This window comes from Eptatretus burgeri, chromosome 1 (genome assembly GCF_056783735.1).
Source record: "Eptatretus burgeri isolate ZD-2024b chromosome 1, Ebu_testis_v1, whole genome shotgun sequence".
NCBI classification, from domain to species: Eukaryota; Metazoa; Chordata; class Myxini; order Myxiniformes; family Myxinidae; genus Eptatretus; species Eptatretus burgeri.
Genome location: NC_140961.1, coordinates 117,571,855 through 117,586,783, shown reverse-complemented (window position 1 = coordinate 117,586,783; position 14,929 = coordinate 117,571,855). Strand labels below are relative to the sequence as shown.

The 14,929-nt window shown below is 38.2% G+C and overlaps 1 long non-coding RNA gene across 1 annotated transcript; it reads right to left on the bottom strand.

Moving 5' to 3' along the window:
* Nucleotides 1-11,025: 11,025 nt before the first annotated feature.
* On the bottom strand, nucleotides 11,026-13,263 carry LOC147035266 (uncharacterized). Its single transcript, XR_015061918.1, has 3 exons — nucleotides 13,121-13,263; nucleotides 12,543-13,033; nucleotides 11,026-12,456 (listed from the first exon to the last, which is right to left on the bottom strand). It is a non-coding gene; the product is annotated as an uncharacterized LOC147035266 (long non-coding RNA).
* Between the last annotated feature and the right edge of the window lie 1,666 nt (nucleotides 13,264-14,929).

Genomic DNA, 14,929 nt, shown 5'->3' with positions numbered 1-14,929 from the left:
CCTCCATCGTGCGAGGGTCCAGCGCAAGTGAACAATGGCCCAGTTCAGTCGGGTCTGACGCCGGACTGCAGTGAGGTCGAGTCCCCGGTGTGGTTGGCGGGCTCGGAGGTTGGCCTCCCTCAAGCGGTTACGCACCGTCTGGGCTGAAATGCACCTGTTATGCAGCCCGACAGTCTCATCGGCAGTCCTCCTGGCCAGTCGGAGTCGATCCCGGAGATGTTGCAGCCTCATGTGACGATCCTGACCGGTGGTGGTCACACGTGGTCGCCGGGCATGTGGGCGGTTCACGGTGCTTCCAGTCTCTCTGAGGCGCGTTCTCAGGCGGCTAATGGTGGAGTGGTGGACATTGAAGTGTGCTGCAACGGCCCATACTGACGTCCCAGCATTCAGCATGCCAATGGCGCGCTCCCTCAAGATTTGTGACATCTGTGGCATGTTGACATTTGGCACCAGTCCACATTTTGGGGAGGCCTTTTATAGGGCAAGCTATAGGGAGTGTTTGTGTCCTGGTCACGCTCACTGACCATCACTCTGTCAAGCCCCATGGTGCTCATGGGAAGGATTGCTCAACGTGTGAGTCCACACACTCAGAGTGGTCAATTTCAATGGGAACATCTATCTTGAGCAAAACAAAGGAACCATTGCTCAAACATATCATCAGTTTGACCATTTTCCCATAATGGCAATCTTGACTCAGATATTTAGGTTGGTGCGTTTATATTTTTGTTCAGTATATAAACACAGGAATTTAGAAAGGTGTCAAAAACAAAATGATAAACTTTCAAAACTATGAAAAAATCATTTTCAAAAAAAAGGAAGAATAGAGTAAAATTAAAACAAGCTAACAATGCAAATAAGTAAATATACATCGCTTATCTGCATTCGATGAGAGGAGGGAGGAATCTACAAAAATATGGGATACATACACTATGATACATAACGATTTAACCAGACTCGGTGGTGCAATCATTACAGCGTCCACTCTGAGAGTACAGTGTCAGTGGTTTGATCACGGGATGACTCAAACCAAAGTCTTTAAAAATGGTATGTGCTGCAAACTAGTTATGCACAAGCTTTGATGGGCTGATGGCTAATGACAATTTGGATTTCATATCTCATGCTATTGAAACTTGTCTGGGTCACTCACCATGGCTATTTCAGTTCACTTGTGGAAAATGCTCTCAACAGTGTTCACTCAATCAACTGACAAAATATTCTTTAAAAACAAAACCTGAGAATGATGAGCGAATTCCGCTCACTTTTTTTCATGATTCGGACAGTCTTGCAGTTTAAATAATTATCATGAGAAATTTTAAAATTCTACATGACGACACAGAAACTGCTTTGGTCTTCTCTTGAAAACCTCTTTCTTTGCATTCAAACGTGCCAAAATTGCAAAATTTTCAAATCAAGGGCATATTACCTTCCAATTGGGTTTTGGTCCTGGGTGTGTTGCACATGGATGCTTGGACTAACAGTTTGTCCTTCCATTTCATCAAAGCTAAGTTTTCCAAATCAGATCCATGTCTTTCTGTTATATTTTTGTCCATGTGTTACTGCTTGTGTTTTTCATCCAATTTCACATGTTTCATGTTAAAATTCCCCTTCCTTCTTTGTGCTGTATTGTCTAATTCGTGCCCGTGAAGCTTCGGCCGAGGTGTCATCAAGCCACCATACAAATTCTGTCTTTGGTCTTGTGCCGCATGCCTCATTCCACTTCCTTTCTCCCAAGCATTGTCCTTCAAGCCTCCCAAACTGAATTATATTCCCCTTCCTGGCTTCAAAAAAAAATCCAAATATTTTAAATTATAATTTGTGTCAAATAAGATAAAAGTGAATATAAATGTATGTCTCCCCTTCCTCTCTCTTCCCCTACCTTCTCCCCTTCCCCCTCCACCCAACTACTCTCTCTCTCTCTCTCTCTCTCTCTCTCTCTCTCTCTCTCTCTCTCTCTCTCTCTCTCTCTCTCTCTCTCTCTCTCTCTCTCTCTCTCTCTCTCTCTCTCTCTCTCGCCCCCTCTCTCCTCCCACTCTCTTCCCCCCATTCTGTCTATCATGTCCGTTCCACTGCCCATGCTGCTGCATTTTGCTGCCCATGCTGCACAATAATTAATTGGCGTGTCCTTAATATATTTCAACTTGTTTTTGCTTTCATGCCTTTCTTTCATTGCTAATTTGCTTTAAGTTCTCTTATTCATTCATCCAAATGCCTTCATTTCTTCACAATTGCGTGCCAGATGAAATGGCAGTCATGGATAAATTCGAGTCAAGTTTCACCTTGAAATTAATTGTGACAAAGTAATGAAAGCACAACAAAGTATTTGCCAATCGGTAAAGAACAAATAGTCAATACTATTTACCACAAGAGTATAATTCCAAATTTGAATGCCAAACTGAAATCTTTCGTTTTTTACATACGAACGCTCACAGTTTAGGGAGTAATTACGAAAACATTTTTTTTTTTACTTTCATCCTTGTTTGTTCTTGATTTTTCTGCATTATGTTTTATAGAAACCTGTTTAAAAGAAAAATCTCTGACTTTATCATGTTGAAGGTTATGCCTTCTTCCATTCTGATAGGAAAATTTGACAGCGAGGTGGAGCGCATTGGACGTTTTAAGTTAATTGTCACTTAAACTTAGGCAAGATATTGCTTTCCCAAACTAGAACAGCACTCGAAGAGGCTCGCTCTCTCATATTGAACAAAAATACCATCATGAAGGAAGCTATAAATTTATTAAATGAGGTGTGGTGGATTCGTTCTCATATATTTTTGTTCAAGAACATTATCTTCTCTTGAGAAGGTAAAGGAGGCTCCTAGATATATTTTGATTGATTTATGCTTTCACAACATTCTACAAATAACCTTGAGAATTGAATCATTTGAGATATGAATTGCTCTCCAAATGGATCTTACACTACTGTTAAATCTAATAAGTTTTACCTCTCTCTGATCTTTAAAACATCTTTGATGAGTTGTTATTTCAAATGGTTTTGTCTCAATGACATCTCCCTCTCATCCAATTTTCTTCTTATTTCTCGTTTATCTCAATGATGTTTTCGTGTTTTTGTGATTGAAGGTGTTTTTAATAACTCGTTTTAAAGACATCATTAGAATAGACATTACAATGTTTTGTTTCTCGTTCAAATGGAGATATTTGTCTGAAAATATTGAATGTGTGTTTGTTGGTTTGAAGGTGTTTTTTATAACATTTATATTCATGATTACAAACGTTGCAGTACGTTGTATTCACGATATTTATGAAGAAAAACTTTGCTATAAATAAAATTTTCTTGATGAAAATCTCAAGGTAATTTATAGATACTTTTCCATTTGAACTGAAATTTTTAAAATGGAAATTCCATTTTATATGTAGGTGAATCTGTGCTTAAAACCATTTTACCCACCAACTTTTTTTACTTAATAAATATAATGTATCAAGAGACAAAAGACAAGTTTCATTCAATCTCGACATTTGTAAGAGATACTGAGTAATATGTCAATGATGTAAAATTGAATAAAGATAAACATAACAACTATTGGATAAAAACAATTATGGTTGATAATATGAGTTCTTCAATTTCCTTCGGTGGAAGGACTTTCAGTATGTCTGGAAGAACATCAATTAAAGTAGCTCTTACAAAAGTTTCTCCTCTCCTTCTAGCAATATATTCAAAACTAGAAAAAGCAATGAAACAATAAAAAGTAGCAAAAAAGAAAACCCCGATGGATAAAGCTTAAGAAAGAAAACATACGACCATCAGCAATAAGCAAGGAGAAATTTGTACTTTTTTTCAGCAACCCTAAAGATGTAAATCTTGATGAAATAAAGGATGTTCATATATCAGGTGAAATGAAATTTCGTGCAGTAGTAGATAAGGACCGTTTTTTAATTACCTTTAATATACAAAATTCAGCAGTTGAATCTGTCAATGAACAAAAGTATATGGATATAGATGGTTATGTTTTTTTCTACTAATTAAATATGAGTCATTATTCAAGTGAAGATTTAGAAAATTATGAGAGTATCTCTGTTGGAACAGAAGACAGTTATAATACCGAGAATTTGTGTTCAAATGATAGTTATGAAAGTAGTTTAATAGATTATTATGAAAGTACCGAATATGATTCTGAAGATAAATTTTATTAAAATAAATTTTTACGATATAAATATGAATAGTGTACCAAATCTTGAGCCTCTTGAATTCCCCAATTCTCCATGTGACAAATTTGAGAATTGTCCTGCATGGGATAGAGTAGGATTAAACCCAGAGTCTACAGCCAATAAAGAATGTATATTCTCTGATTATCTTTTAATTCATGAAAATCATTTTTTTTTAAGGAACGTAGCTGTTTCAAAATTACACCAAACAAAAATGAATTACTTGACAAGATTAATAAGAGAGATGAATGTCAAGTATGAGGGTGATAATGCACCTTTTCTTTCAAGAGAAGAGACTGAACAAATGAGGGTAATGTTTAATGGATTGATTTTATTTATTTTTCATTATTGTCATTTTCAGGGAAATATTAACATAAGATACTGCATAGATATAATAATGGATTATCTTATAATTAAACCTGAACTCAGGATATAACAGAGTTTCTAAAAAAAAGTCCTTAAAAACTTAAGCAATTTATTTTCTAAATCTATAAATGAATGATTTTTGACCCATTTAGGAAAATAAGATAAAATTTAACAACCATAAAAATCTTCCAAATTCATGAAGATGTCTAATAGTGGGAAAACCTGTCTGTTTTTAAAGATGCTCCTTACTCCCAACTTTTTTGATTTTGATAATTTAATAATTATCACATAGTCAAGTTTTCAACTTGAGTATCAACTCCTGTCACAAGATTTTTATGCTGGTCTTCAAAGAGAAGGCATAATGGGTTTATTTAAACTTCAAAACAAACTAAATGATTATAACATTGAAGATATAATACAACTGTTTTGTGATACACAGCAATGCAAAAATAAATGAAAACTGATAACATATTCTAATTGATAATGCAGATGATATACTTTCACCCAAAGATTTGAAAAATTCCAAAAAGAACATCATCATCTTTGATGATTTTGTTAATGGGAAGCCAAACGGTTATGGATGTCTACTACACAAGAGGGCGACATTCTTCTTGTAATTGCATTTATCTCAGTTAATCATACGTTCAACTCCCTCGTCGCTCAATAAGAATGCTAATACTTTTATTTTATTCAAGTTAAATTCAAGAGATTCAAATATTTTTTGGAGAGACAATTGCTCTGTATTATGTAGTAAAAAGGAATTTGCGGATTATATGAAACACACGACTGGAAGATGTAAATATATTGTTGTGAAACAAGATGAGATATTAAATGATAATTTTTCAATAAATAAATGGATGCGAAATAATGAGCAAGAAGGTTTAAGAAGCATCAAGAGTTAGTTTCAAAGGTTTTAAAACAACAGGAAGACTTGATTATGGGGTCAGTGTTGCTGGGAAAAGAAAAAAGAATGAAAAGGAGAAACACATTATTGAGGCTTTAAGAAGGCTTGGTTCAGGTGTCAGTTTTCTTGCAAATGACCCATCACAATTAGTTAATAGACTGTTATTGTTGTTAGGTAGTGAGAAGTTGGGAAACAACAATTGTTTTAATAAAGCATCAGCCATTTTAGACCAGTTAATGAAGATGAAAATAATTAATACATGTCAATACAATGATATTTTATCCCATGTTAAACTATAAGAGCACTCGGTGAAGTGCATACCTCCACCACATAATGCCTGATCCATGAGAACATATCAGGCCCAATAGATTTTTGAAATATCATGCCATGCAGTACTATATCGTTTTTGGACCGATCTCTCAATTGCAAAGAATCACTTTTAATTTTAAACAATTCTCATATCTTGATCCGGATTCGGATCATCAACAAAATCCAGTAAATTTGTCCTTGCGACACACCCAATCTGTCCACCAAGTTTCGTCTTAATCTGTCCACAACTTTTTGAGATGTCATGCTATATATCTGTGTAGCTCTATCTCTCAATGGTGAAGAATCACATTAAAAATTACGAGATTCGGATCCGGATTCGGATCATCACCAAAATTAATTCAATTCTTCCTTGTCAAATACTCAACATGTCCACCAAGTTTCATCTGAATCCATCACAACTTTTTGAGATATTGTGCTAGATATCGTTTTTGGCCCAATCTCTTAATGGTAAAGAATCACTTATAAAAATTAAATACATCTCGGATCCAGATCCGGATCCGAATCTTCACGAAAATTGAATCAATTCTTTCTTGTCACACACATAACGTGTCCACCAAGTTTCATCTGAATCCATCACAAATTTTTGAAATATTGTGCTATATATCGTTTTTGGCCCAATCTCTTCATGGTAAAGAATCACTTATATAAATTAAATACATCTCGAATCCAGATCCGGATCCGAATCTTCACGAAAATTGAATCAATTCTTTCTTGTCACACACATAACGTGTCCACCAAGTTTCATCCGAATCCATCCTAAACTTTTTGAGATATCATGCTATATATAATTTTCAGGCCCATCTCTCAATGGGGAAGAATCACTTAAGAAATTATAGTAGTCGGATCCGGATCCAGACCTTTTTTCTTTTTTTTGTATACCTTGTTGAGGCTCGTATGAGAGCTAACACACAATACACATCAAGGGGGGGCATGAGACAACAGGGGTGGGAATAGGAAGGACAAAACAGTGGAGAACAGCAACATTAGAAGATCTCTGGAAGGGAGAGAGATGGGGTGCGGAACATGGGGTACACAAGATGGACATTACAGGGACGTTCAGGAAAGAAAGCGATTGAACAGTGTGAGAGAGTTTATTCCAAAGGCGGGAAAAAAGAGGAATGAAAGAGTGAAGGTGAGCAGTGATTCGTGATTTTGGTAGTTTTACCAGAGAGAGGTTTTTGGTGTACCTTGAGCACCCTGCAGAAATATGGTGGAGACAAATCGCAGACAGAGCAAGGGGGGAGGGGGCGATACCGGAGAGGAAATGGTAGAAGACAAAAAGACCACCGATCTGCCTGCAGAGAGAGAGAGAGAGAGAGAGAGACAGAGACAGAGACAGAGACAGAGACAGAGACAGAGACAGAGACAGAGACAGACAGACGAGAGAGAGGCCCAAAGACTCAGTCTCATCGCGGGAGATACCAATGATCCGAAATACCTTGGTTTCCACAGCGTAAAGCCGAGAAAGGTGAGATTCAGGAGCACTAGCCCAGAGGGGAGAGCAGTACTCCATCAGGCTGCAGACGAAAGCTTTGTATGTGGTAAGGAGCTCAGGAGGGGAGGGCCGAGGAAGGACTTTGCACGACAGAGGATTCCCAGTTGGCGACTGGCTTTGGAGACCAGGTTTAAATGTGGCATTCCCAGGAAAGATCATGGCAGATAGTGAGGCCCAGAAGCTTGAAAGAAGGACTTCTTCCAGAGGATTGTTGAGAAAGTAGATGGGGGAGGGTCCTAATGGTCCTTTCAGAGAGACATAGTGAGAGTGTGAGATTTGTCAGGGTTGAAAGACATGTTCCACATGTTGGACCAGTTTGTGATTTTACCCAGATCTGCATGGAGCGAAGAAGCTGCTGCATGACGGTCTGAGGGATGACAGATGCTACATCAGAAGGGGGAGTCCTCAGCAAAGAGATGAAGAGGTTTTCCCAGAGAGTCAGAGAGATGATTGATGAAAACCAGAAATACAATAAGGCCCAGAACGCTGCCTTGAGGAACTCCAGCCGATCCAGCCTGGACAGGAAGAGGGGATGAAAGAACTTCATTTAGGACCACACGTTGACTGTGACAGGAGAGGAAGTCCGCGAGCCATGAGTGGAGATGGCCTTGGATACCATAGGAAGAGAGTTTGGTGAGCAGGGCAGGGTGCCAAACCATGTCAAAAGCACGTGATATGTCTTGGGATATGGCTCTGATTTCATGTCCCGCATTGAGGACCTCCATCCAATGTTAGGAGAGCAGAAGCAGCATATACAGGGTCGTGTGACCTGGTCTGAAACCAAATTGATGATCAGAAATCAAGCCATTGGAGAAGAGGAATGATTTAATGTCTGAAGCTATGATGGATTCCATGACCTTGCTGATGATTGGGAGAAGGCTGATTAGTCTCTATTTGCAGGGATCTGTTTTAGCACGTTTTTTGTGTAGGGCAGTAATGTATTCTGATTTCCAAGTAGATGGCAGATGACCCTGAGCAACTGAGAGGGTGAATAGAACAGAGAGAGGGCGAGCAAGAGCAGAGGAGCAGGTTTTTAGGACACATGGGCTGATGCCGTCTGGACCGGTTGCAGAATCTGAGTCGAGGTTTGACAGCAAGCTCTCCACCTTGTGAGGACAAAAGGACATAGAGTCCAGGGACAGTTGGGTGTGACTGGTAAGGTGGGTACACAAAGCGATGGGTTTCGGACACAAGATTTTGATGCAAACACCGAGTTTAGACATTCAGCCTTTTCTCGTGCAATATCAGCAGTGTGGCCATTTGAGGTAATGGAGAGGATGGATGGGGAACATACACCAGAAACAGATTTGATTAGATGCTACCAGGATTTGGAGGAGGGAGAGAGGTTTGATAGTTCATATTTGAGCTTAGAAAGATGTTGTTTTCTGGCTCTCCTAAAGGTAGGTACACACTTGTTCCAAGCTTTACGTAAGGAACTGAGATTGCCCTCAGTTGGGTTTGCTTTCCATGAGGTAAAGGCAAGTTGTTTCAGGATAACTGCCTCGCCACAAGCTTCAGTGAACCAAGGGCGGGAGGAAGGGGAGGACAACTGAAGACAAGAGGGGATAAATCTTTTCATGAGGGAGAGCAAGTTTCTTTGAAATAATTCCCAGGATGAGTTGTTGATGGAGAAAGTAGCGATGGGAGACCAGTCTTGAAATTTGATGGCTACTTGGAGACCCTGCCAGTCATCCTGATTGAAATGCCAGACTCAATGGTGCTGAGCTGGTTCTCTGATAACAGCCAGAGAGATGTTTACTTTGCCAAGCACGTGGTCAGAAGAACCGATTGGAGGGGAGGAAGGAAGAACAGCAGATATTTTCAGGGAAATTTGTCAAAATCAAATCCAGAAGAGATGAAATATCCTTGGTTGAGATCGGGGTTGCGAAGTTGACTGATTGATTCAGTCCTAATGAGTCGCAAAAGTCTTGTGCTGAGGTGCCAGGACAGGTGAGAGAGGTACCCACACCCAGCCAACTGGCATGATGACAATTGAAATCACCACATTTGAGGAAGAGGGAGTTTGGATAAGAGGATAGAAGTTGGTCCATGTTTTCAGAAAGTGAGGTGTAGATGGAGTCATCACTGTTTGCTGGACGGTACAGCACACATATAAACTTGAGGTGGGAGTGGAGGGGAAGCCATAGCCAGAGGTATTCCTGGGGGTGTGGGGGAGTGAAGACAGTGCATGGAGAGTGAGGAATAGAGTCTTTGATGAAGAGAGCAACTCCTCCACCAGGGCACCGCTCAGGTCTGTCATACCGGGGGGAGGGAGTAATCAGGGAGAGATACTCGGGAGTCAGACACGTCTTGAGGGAGGAATGTTTCTGTAAAGCATATTATGTCTCATTTGTCAGTAACAACCTGCATGGAAAGATCTGGCAGGTTTTTGCGAAGGCCCCGGATATTTGAGGTCCACACTGTTAATGAAGTGGGAGGAGAGGAGGCTTTGGGTGCAGGGGAAGGGAGGGGAGGGGGAAGGGAGGACAAGGTCGGAGGAGGGGAGGTAAGGAGAGTTGTTGAAAGAGTGTAGGGGATTGCAGCAGAGCTTGGGGAGGGGGATAGATAATGCGGAGAAAAGGCTCTGTAGTGCTGGGTTGAAGTACAGTGGGGAGTAATAAGAAAGGTGACAGAAGGCATTTGAGGATTTGAGGAGGTACAGTGATGAGATGGAGGAGAGAGGGCAGGGGAAGGATTCAGCTTTGTGGATGAGAAGGGGGGCAACTTTGAGAAGGGTGAGTGAGGGGGTGAATGGTGGGAAAAGGGGAGTGGGGAGAGTATAGGGAGAAAGGTGAGGGGGGAGTTTTTGAGAAAGGTGAGAGGGAAGCTTGGAGGGGGAAAAGTGTGATGGTTGCTCTTAGAGGGAGGGGTGAGAATGGTGAATTGGCACTGAAGTTGGAAAAAAGTGACGATTGAAGGAAAGCAAACATGCAAAGCAAACTGGGTTGTTTTTTAATTTTTAGTTCAGAAATGCGACTAAAGACATTTCTTGATGGATGTAATCAAGGCGAATTAAGAGAATGGAGAGAAGAAACGTTGTAACAGTTGGATTTTTTAGACAAGGTACGAAGGAAAGGTCGAATTGAGAGCAGTCTGTTGAAATAGGAGTAGTGAATTATGATACAGTAATGAGCACCACACGTGTGAAAAAGGTAAATGAAACATTATTATAAGAGATCGTTTATATTATTATTATTATTATTATTATTATTTGATGGAGATTGTATAACAGGAAGCATTGTAAAGGAAAGGTTGAAGAAAAGATCGTGAGGTGAATGGTGAATTTGGATCGGTAAACACAGAGGGTGGAAACAAATCACATGGTTACAGGAGGTGTTTCGGTAAAAGTGAATTTATTTTATTTATTTTCTCTTTTTTAATAGGGATTGTGTAAGATTCAGAAAAGGAGAGGTTGAAATAAAATTGTGGAGGTGTATGGTCAATTTGGAACGGTAAACGCAGAGTGAAGTTGATGGATCAATGAAAAGTACTCGGAAGAGGGTGGAGAGAGACACGTGGTTTCAGGAGGTGTATAGTTAGGAAGGATACAAGGGAAATTATTATATTTCTTTTTTGATGGATTTTTGAATATGAGATAAGACTGGAGAATGGAAGGTTGTTGGAAGAAATCGTGAAGGTAATGGTGAGTGTGGGTCTTCTCAAATCGAAGAAAGATGGTGTGCCGGCAGAATGAGGAAGAAGAAGGAAAAGAAGAAGAAGAAGAAGAAGAAATATCGGTACTGTGGGTATGCAGGGCGAAAGGGTTGTTTTTTTTTTAATTTAAGACAAGAAACAGAGTGTGTAGTTGGGAGGGATAGACAGGGGCGTTGGGAAAAGTTGCGAAAATAGGAATTGATCGTAATAGAGAGAGAATACAAATATAACGATCGTACACCGAGATGGGAAGGATGGGTAGGCCTCGAGGAACCTGATAAGACAACGTCTACGAAAACTCACAAAATGGCACGATTTTTGAAACAAAAGCAAATTAGGAACACACAATAAACATGTAGGTGAGAAAATAAACAGTTAAAACGTGACAAATAACGACCGGAAACTTAACTTTGAGAAAGTCGGCAGAGACCCCTGAAAGAAGTTGCCATCACTACAAACCCAGAACCGGAAGAAGATATTTTATAAAAGCAAGAGAAAACCTAAAAAAAATTGTGGAGCGATGAGGGCACAGAGTTCTACAACAAAACATTGATTAATTTTCTTAAAGATAATGGTATTACATGATGGAGCACCTTTATTGAAGGAAAAGTGGTTGTTATTGAGCATTTTCATTGCACTTTAAAAGAGAGACGACATAAAAAAAATTCACTCAACTCGGTTTTCAACAATGGTTATCTTTAATTCAGGACATTGTAAATAATTACAACAATACAATCCATTCCTCAACAAAATCCAAGCCATCAGAAACATTTTCAAAATTAGAATATGAAAGGGAGATTAATCTGAGAAATCCAAAGTTTAAGATTGTTGATGTAAGAATATATTGGTGGAAATCGCACTTCAAAAAAGGTTATACTAAGCAATGGACAAATTAACTTTTTAAAATTGTTGATGTAATGAATACAGTTCTTTGGACTTATACATTTTGTGATTTAGAAGGAGAATAGATTTCCGGTTCATTTTATTCACAAGAATGACAAAAGACAAAGATGACAAATAAATAAATTCACTCCACCCTCACAATTCACATCAATACACCATATCCACATCCATACTCCCTCATACAATGATTAGTTTCTTAGTTCCCCACTCACAAAGTGTTTATTTAATTAAAAAATTCACTCCGCACACTTATTTGTTTCCACCAATGCAAGCCATACCCACACAAGCCACACCCATATACTCATCATCCCCTTCCCTTGTGTGCCCCCACCCTCGACCCACCCACTCCCCTATTCCATCCTCCACCCTTCCCCACACACACACGGGGAGGGACAGAGGGTGGGATGGGGGAGGGGTGGGTCGTTGATGAGGGCACCCTTCCCCTTTTTACCCCTTCCTTGTCCTTGTTTTTTTTTAAATTACGAATTAAAAAATTGTAAGCAAAGCAGATATAGTTAAACAACATTGAAAACATTAAACATTTTTCTTTGCGTAGGTGTAAGTATTCAATTGTGAAACTGAACGTTCTTTCCCAGCAGTCTGCTTCGGATGGCTTGCAATTTTGAAACTCGGACACCATATTCTGTTTAAAACAGAGGGAAGAACCATTAGTGTATATAAAGATGATTATATAATAACATTAATAAGATAATAAATAAAAACATTTACCTCCAGAAGATTGAATTTTGTGTCAAGTTCATCCAGACAGAGGTTTAAACTGGAACAGGTTAGGAATGAGTCAGCACTCCATGGAACTTCAAAATGTCCCATTCAAGGTTGAAAAATTCATTGGTTTCATAATTAACCATCATGTTGTTTGGTTCGTATTTAACGCTGGAAATAAAAAAACAAGCAGGATAGAATTAACACCAAGTTGTTTCTGCTTAAAAAAGTTTGTAAATAAGTATATCTCTTACCTCTCACATAACTTCTCGTCCAAGGTGTTTAAGTCAATCCTTTGTTCTGTTATCTTCCCAGCTCGGGGTTAACATAAAACTTAAAGGATGGGATAGGTCTTCAAAACACTTCATCATCTCATTTTGTAGTCCCTTTGAACTGATTGAAGTTCTGTAAGGGTTTCGTTCATATTCTGCCTTTCTTCATGATATTCATTGGCTTGATTTTCAACATCAACCATCAACTTTGTCATTGGGGGGAGCCTGTCAGAAAAGAAACAACAATTAATCATATAGTGATTTGGTTATGTATAAAACAACAGATAATTAATCAGTTTAAACATAACTTACCTCTCCTCTTGTGAACATGAGTGAAAATCATGTTGTTGTGGAAAATGCTCTTCAAAAGACATTCTCAATAAAAGCAAGCTGATCTCTGGACTGTATTATATAGGCAAACTCAGGTGAGGTCACAGGAATGAGAGAACAATGGTTTGCCTGTGAAATTCAGGTGTATCTGTAGGATAACATTCTTCATGGGATTAGAGCTTGAAAATATCTCCTGACAGAGAGTTTGGTATTTTTTGCCTCCGGCAAGGTAAGACGTGTAAAACTGGTTTCTCATGTGATACATTCTCGTGCAGGCTAGAAAGTGACAGTAAATAATCACACAGGCTAAAAACTGATTTTTTTTTTACAAAAAAGAAATGCATATATATATATATATATATATATATATATATATATATATATATATATATATATATATATATATATATATATATATATATATACACACACATTTCTTCATGGACAATTCAATCAATAGATAATTTAATTTTCTACAATCTTGAATTTATATGCTCAGATAAGACAAGAGCATTAAGAGAGGTTTGTTATTTCATCTCTTCTCAACAAAAATATGATTTTTGGTGAAAAATGAGGTTGGGGGTTTTTAACTGATGAATAAATTAAATTATTACCAAAAACAAAACACAAACAAATATTTATCGGATCTCTATTTGATGACACAATTTGGTTAAAGAAATGATCATATGAAAGGAAGGTGACTCCCCAGCCCCCTGCAGTGGAGTCATGTCGAAAGGGAGGTGTTTGATGAAGTAATGTGTTCCTGTTTGAAAAGCAGAAATATGAGTGTGTGTAAGTGAGCAAATATTGCAACTTTGAGAAATGGGACACATTACTGCATCAAACCCTCCCTTTCGACACTACCAATTACAAATAATTTATTTGCAGCAAATGTGAGGAAAGGTATGTGTACAATAAGCAATGGGTTTAATACAAAAGATCCATGCAGCAGGGAAATTAAGGATTGGTGAGGTGCAGCAAAAGAAAAACAATTATTTACAAATACAAGAGACACAGTGCAGAGTTATCCCAATCCTAAAACTTTGACAATCTTAATGATGCTAACAAAACAGGCACCATCAGAATCATTCCCTTAAAAATTAGAGTAGTAGGGGGGGAGAGAGAGAGAGAGAGAGAGAGAGAGAGAGAGAGAGAGAGAGAGAGAGAGAGAGAGAGAGAGAGATTGAGATTGAGATTGAGATTGAGATTGAGATTGAGATTGAGATTGAGATTGAGATTGAGATTGAGATTGAGATTGAGATTGAGATTGAGATTGAGATTGAGATATTTGAGATTGAGATTGAGATTGAGATTGAGATTGAGATATTTGAGATTGAGATATTTGAGATTGAGATTGAGATTGAGATATTTGAGATTGAGATATTTGAGATTGAGATTGAGATTGAGATATTTGAGATTGAGATATTGAGATATTTGAGATTGAGATATTGAGATATTTGAGATTGAGATTGAGATATTTGAGATTGAGATTGAGATATTTGAGATTGAGATTGAGATATTTGAGATTGAGATTGAGATATTTGAGATTGAGATTGAGATATTTGAGATTGAGATATTTGAGATTGAGATATTTGAGATTGAGATATTTGAGATTGAGATATTTGAGATTGAGATATTTGAGATTGAGATATTTGAGATTGAGATATTTGAGATTGAGATATTTGAGATTGAGATATTTGAGATTGAGATATTTGAGATTGAGTTTGAGATTGAGATATTTGAGATTGAGATATTTGAGATTGAGATATTTGAGATTGATTCAATCTCTTG